At 33.6% G+C, this 5979-nt stretch overlaps 1 pseudogene; it reads right to left on the minus strand.

Moving 5' to 3' along the window:
* Positions 1–4929, minus strand: LOC122307078 (annotated as a pseudogene).
* Between the last annotated feature and the right edge of the window lie 1050 nt (positions 4930–5979).

Genomic DNA, 5979 nt, shown 5'->3' on the forward strand with positions numbered 1-5979 from the left:
CTATCTATGTAACATAGCCTTGAAAATTGTAAAAGCCGCAACTAGAGCAATTTGCAAATGCTCAGAGCTACTTGTTTTTATGCAAACCGTCCCATTTTGCGACTATTTAGATTAGCATTAACCGACACTCTCAAGCTTCTACTAGGTCGGAATTCGCAATGTAGACCAGCACCCAAAATGATTTCTTTATTGAAGGAGAGGACTGAAATTGTCATACTGAGATTATCATTTCTCGCTGGATATTCACTCCCTCTTAAAGTAGCTTCAAAACTATCATCATTTGCCATTTGTCCAGGACATCCCATTCGCCCAGCATTAACCACAAACTTCAATCTCTTCCTGACTGCAATGGTATCTTCCAGCTTGGCGCTGGTATAATATTGCCAAGAGTCATCAAAGAAAGTCTGCAGTCAGCAATGTTATTCTTCAGGCTCCTCAGCTTTGCGTTGCTATGAACTGTATACATCATATACCAGAAGATTGTACATCAAGGCCTACACAATACGTTGGCCCACCAAGATCTGCTTAAGTTGCAGTAGACTCCATTTGGATACTGAAATCCTCCTTGTCCTTGCTCATCTGTCCTGTGACAGAGGCAAAGACTTTCCTATTTATTTCCACAACAGTTTCAAGATTTATTCCGTCGAAGCCCACTTCATGATCCATTCCTTGGGGATCAAGAATGGCCTTACAAGCCACTGGTCACTTGTGACCACAACACGACACCTATGGACTGGGCAATCAGAGTCAAAACTTTGGGGAACTGCCATATCAGGTAACGTAACTGCCTCTGAGGAACCTGCTAACTATCAGAATCATTATGATTCACCAAATTTTCCTCTTTGGAAAGCCTATTCTCCCTCTGCCTCCAGTACTCTTCCTTCAACTGTTTCTTCAGATAAAGGATTTCCTGGTAATCCAGCTCATCAAGATAGTCTGTTTTCTGTGAGTTTGTTAATCTATCAAACTGAGATTTTTTCAAGATTTGGATTGGAGGTAATTGATCATACTCATCTTCCTCACCCGTGTCTAAAAGAAAACTCTCATCAATTTGATCTTCCAATCCATTTGGAACTGACATAGAGTGACGCCGTAGAAGAGATGAGAGGAGATGTGGCAGAGGAGGCAGTCGGGTGAAACTTCAAGAGTGAGTTGACATCTCCTAGAACTTTAGTACATATGCACAATAACAAGAACTGAGATTTCCAAACCTGTCCATTAGGGAGCACATTTTCCCCCATAAAATTGTCTTACAGTGAGGATGGTTCTTAGCCAAAAGTATAGGGTTTTCGAGTCTTGAGTTAGACACTGCCTGGTGTATGTGATGCTGCACCAAATCTGTACATTGAGTCACATATGACTCATAGTTGACAGGATAACCACTAGGTCCTTCAGGAAGAGCCGAGGAAGCATGAGTCATCACTAGGATTGTGTTGAATCAAATTACAGTGCCAAAAACTTGAGTCATAAGTTTAAAAAGAGGGAAATCACTATAGCCCATGTTGATGACATCAAGGCGTTCAAAATACAAAACAATATCTAGGGGTGACTTTTTAATGTATCTTTTCACAGATATTATAATCTTCTTATTTCTTCTCACATTACTGGAAGAGTAAGGTAAGAAGTCAGGGTTATCGATTACAAAGATTCTAATCCCATTAACAATTCCCTTGACCTCTTGGATGCAATCAGTGGCTGGTTGAAATGCATCCGTTATGGTTTTTGTTTGATCAAATATAGAATTTATTGTTGAACTCTTGCAAACCCCAGTTTTTCCAAGGACAAGTATTCTAAATAAGAAATCCAATTAAGGCAATCCATCTGCCTCCTGTGTCATGGCTATCGCTTTGACTCTATTGGTTCCAGGGTTAACTCTATTCAAGTCTAATTCTCCTGTTTGTATCAAGGCTGCTAGATGGATTCTATATAGAACCTTTGAAACTAGAAGATTGTCCTACAACTGCCCAAGCTGTCAGAGAAGGTGCAAGAATGTAACTTATAGATCCTCAATCTTTGCCAATGGGTCCAGCTTTTTCTTATCAGACATATGAGGGGAACCATAAGAGTCTTCAACAGAAACCTGCTTTTGGGAAGGATTATGCTAATATTCCTGGTTACCATCTGAAGTGTGTGAGGCACCAGGAAGTAGTGGAAGTGCTACCAAATTGGCTGTATGACTTGAATATAACAAGTGATAAGACAATAAGATATTTCTCAGATAAAATGTAACAATATAAGACAAATTCAAATCTATTATTGGAAATTGGTTTGCAGCATTGGAAGCATGTTTCCTACAATTTTCAACCAGATTGTTAACATTAAACTACAATAGAGATCTAAGGCTCGGATATAAAATAATGATATTAGGATTACAGAGAATTCGACTGGACCTAATGCAGATAAAATCTTTATTGCAACTCAATGAGAACACCTATTTATGAGTGTAGAGATCCAGTATATAGTGATCTCTACCATATACACTGGCAGGACCATGGTAAAATATTTAAAGCAAACTAAATCAAAATGGCCAAAAACACTAGGGGCTTGTTTGGAAAAAGTTACCATCCCAAAATTCTCATCTCATCTCATTCTCAAACATCACTTAAGTACAAATACTTTTAAACTAATCATGAAAACTTTTCCAAACTTTCAAAAAAAAAAAAATTCAACTTTTTCAAATTTTCGAATAAAAATAATATTAAAAATTTATATTTTAACAATATTTTAACTTTATAATATTTTTTATTCAACTTTTTCTCACTCTTTTTCCAAAACTCCATAAAACATTAACTCAAACTATCTCAATATTATTCACAAACTATCTTATTACTATTTATAAAATTCTCAACTCTTCTTTCTCCTCAAACTTGTTCTTCGCTTATTGCTATAGTAAAATAAAAAAAATTTCTTGTTCACAAAATCGCAACCAAGAAATTTTCCTTTCCCAATTTAGCATTTCGCATTTTCCTTCCAATCCTCCCATAATGTTGACAAGTCCCTTGAGTAAATTTAGTGTAAACAAACTTTAACAACCTCCACTCCAGAGTGATGATCCTATCAAAATGAATCTTTACAACTATTGTCCAGAAGAGTAAGGGTCTCCTTAGCTAATTGAACCATTATCAGATCTAAAAAGTTAAATTTACTCCCCCCATCCTTGCCATCATAAATGAAGCTTGTAATGACAATCCTAAATTTAAATCAAAGAAATTATTGCTACTGTAAAAAAGTGAGAAGTGGGGAGAATAATTTAATATTGTTTGTTTAGTCTCCGTTATGAAGTAGAGTGGCCTCTTTCTAGTAGGCATTTTCATTTCTGTTGAACCTAAGGTTTCAACTTTTGTGTAATTATATATCTACACATGAATTTTAATGATAATAAATAAATTCAAAGAATAAAAGAGTCTCAAATTCAAGTTGTCTATACAATGGAGTCAAGCACATCAAGGAAACAAGCATGGACAAGAAAGAAATAAGTTCACATTAAAGTCATAGAGTAATGTTGTAAATCTCTTAAAAATTTGAAATTAGGATTAACACTCAAAATTAATATTTTATCGTAAAACATTAAAATACATTTTCTACATGTGCATGAATATTTTGAAAATTAAATTTGAAAATTTTGAAAGATAATTGATTGTCATCTTTCACATGTGTATTACATGATTAAAGGTTTGAATTTTGAAAATATTAAAAATGATTGATTGTCATCTTTCACATGTGCATGTTTTATTTGAATATTTTCAAAAGTGATTGATTTTTTTTTTGACTTATGCAAAAGGTAGATGTTTTTGTTTAAAAAATTTGAAAAGTAAAGTCTGCTCCTTTTGTCATATGCAAAAAGTAAAAAATTAGGTTTGAATTTTTTAAAAAGTAAAGTGTGCTCTTTTTGTCATATGCCAAAAATAAAAAATTAGGTTTGACATTTTTGAAAAATGAATGATGTTGTCTTTGACAATTGAAAAAGAAAAACCTTTTATTTGATTTTTTTGAAAAAGTGAATGATGTTGTCTTTGACATGTGAATCTTTTTAAACTTGAATATGAAGTCTTACATGTCTATAAATAAATCATTTGAGCGCTTCATATTTACAACATCAAGAGCATACAACATTCATTCAAAACTTTCATTCTCTCTTCTCTAAGCATTGAGTCTTAATCTTTGTTCATTTTGAAAGAAATATAGTTTGCATTATATTATTCTTATTTCACTCATTAAGGAATATTTTCTTATAATTTACCCACTATCAGTTCTTGTATCAGTAAAATGGTGTGTATAACCCTTGTGCGTATAGAAAGTGTTCTACACAGGAAATAGTTGAATCACCACGCGGTAATTGCAAGTATAGAAGGTGTTCTACACAGATTCTTTGTAGCGATGTTGTTTAAAGGTATAATAGGTTTCTATATCCACCTAAAAGAGGTTGAATAGTAAATTTATGGATCTTTAAGAGGTAGCTTGAGGTAAGGACGTAGGCAGTGAGACTGAACCTCGTTAACAGACTTAGTTTGCTTCTCTCTTACCCTTACTCTTTATATTTATTGCTGCTTTATATTTTGTTTATATTTTATATTATATATTTGATTTATAATTGTTATTTTTTTAAATACAATTCAATTTATCTCCTCTTATATTAGTCATCTGGGTAACAATTTCCTTATATATATATAAAAAAAAAAAAAAGAAGTAGAGTGGCAATAATAGTTTGTGTACATGAATCTATAATGACTTGCACCCATAACCAAAAAAAAAAAAAAAAGATTCTTGAACATACACAGAAAGGGAAAGAAACCGAAAAGTACCTTGGTCATCAGACTCTTCCTCCAGACGTCCCTCGCTAAAAAAATTATCTCTGCCTGACAATGGTCTAGATGAGACCAATGACATGGAAACTAATTGAGAAAAAACCCAATCCCTAATTGTCTTCATCCCTCCTGTAGAGATCAAAAAATAATCATCAGAGATTAAAAAATAATTATCATAATCTGAATCGCCAATTTTTTTTTTTGGGCCAATCATAATCTGAATCGCCATTAAAATGGTACAAAATAAAAATCAAGTGTAACCACGGCACTTAATCATTCAAACCTTAATGGAGCATAGTGAATAGAACAAGGACCAAGCTATAAAGCATTCAATAACTAATGAAAATAAACAGTTCAAGAAACTAAATGGGGGAATATTTCGTGGCAGGTGCACTATAAATCTTAAATAAACTAAAAGTCTGGCTCATCCAATCAAAGAGCAAGTATATTTTTTATCCATTTTACTTTCATTGTGAAAAAATAAAATTGTGAATATCTACTGAAACCTTCTCAGACAGACAAATAGACAGAAGCATAAATTTTAACATCTACAAGAAACTAACTATAAGACTCCTAAGGTATGATGCTAAGACTTCGATTAGATTTGATACAAAAGAATCAGTTACATAAGCAAAATCCAGTCAGATATAGCAGCATAAAACAAGGGTACCTACAAACCAATATATATATATAAAAAAAAGGAAAAAAATGAATAGTATTCCACATCAAAATAAGTAGTAATCCCATTTTACGAAGGAAAGCGTAGCAACAAATGTCCCCATTTAATACAAGTTACCAAAAAAAGTATCATCAAAATTGTTATAGACAACATTAAGGTTTTAGATAATTGTTTACCTACTGTGAAAATTCAGTCAACCCAGTCCAAGCTAAGAACCTCGAATTATATAGTATTAGCTTTAGCGACCAAAAATGATATTTGGAGCACCTAAGATGGAATCCTGAAATAGTACGAGCAGCCAAAGCGCAGCAGGATCGATCAATCACGACCTACCGAAAAATTGACGGCACTAAAATCCTAATGGAAGGTCTGGACCCCTGAAGGTCACCCAAATGGATTCACAACGAAATGAGAAATTGAATGATAAAAAAAGGAATACAATTCTTGATCGGAATTTAAATTGTGGTGCGGGTGCAGTGAGAAGGAATAGCAGTA

The sequence above is a fragment of the Carya illinoinensis genome, chromosome 4 (genome assembly GCF_018687715.1).
Source record: "Carya illinoinensis cultivar Pawnee chromosome 4, C.illinoinensisPawnee_v1, whole genome shotgun sequence".
In the NCBI taxonomy this organism is placed as follows: domain Eukaryota; kingdom Viridiplantae; phylum Streptophyta; class Magnoliopsida; order Fagales; family Juglandaceae; genus Carya; species Carya illinoinensis.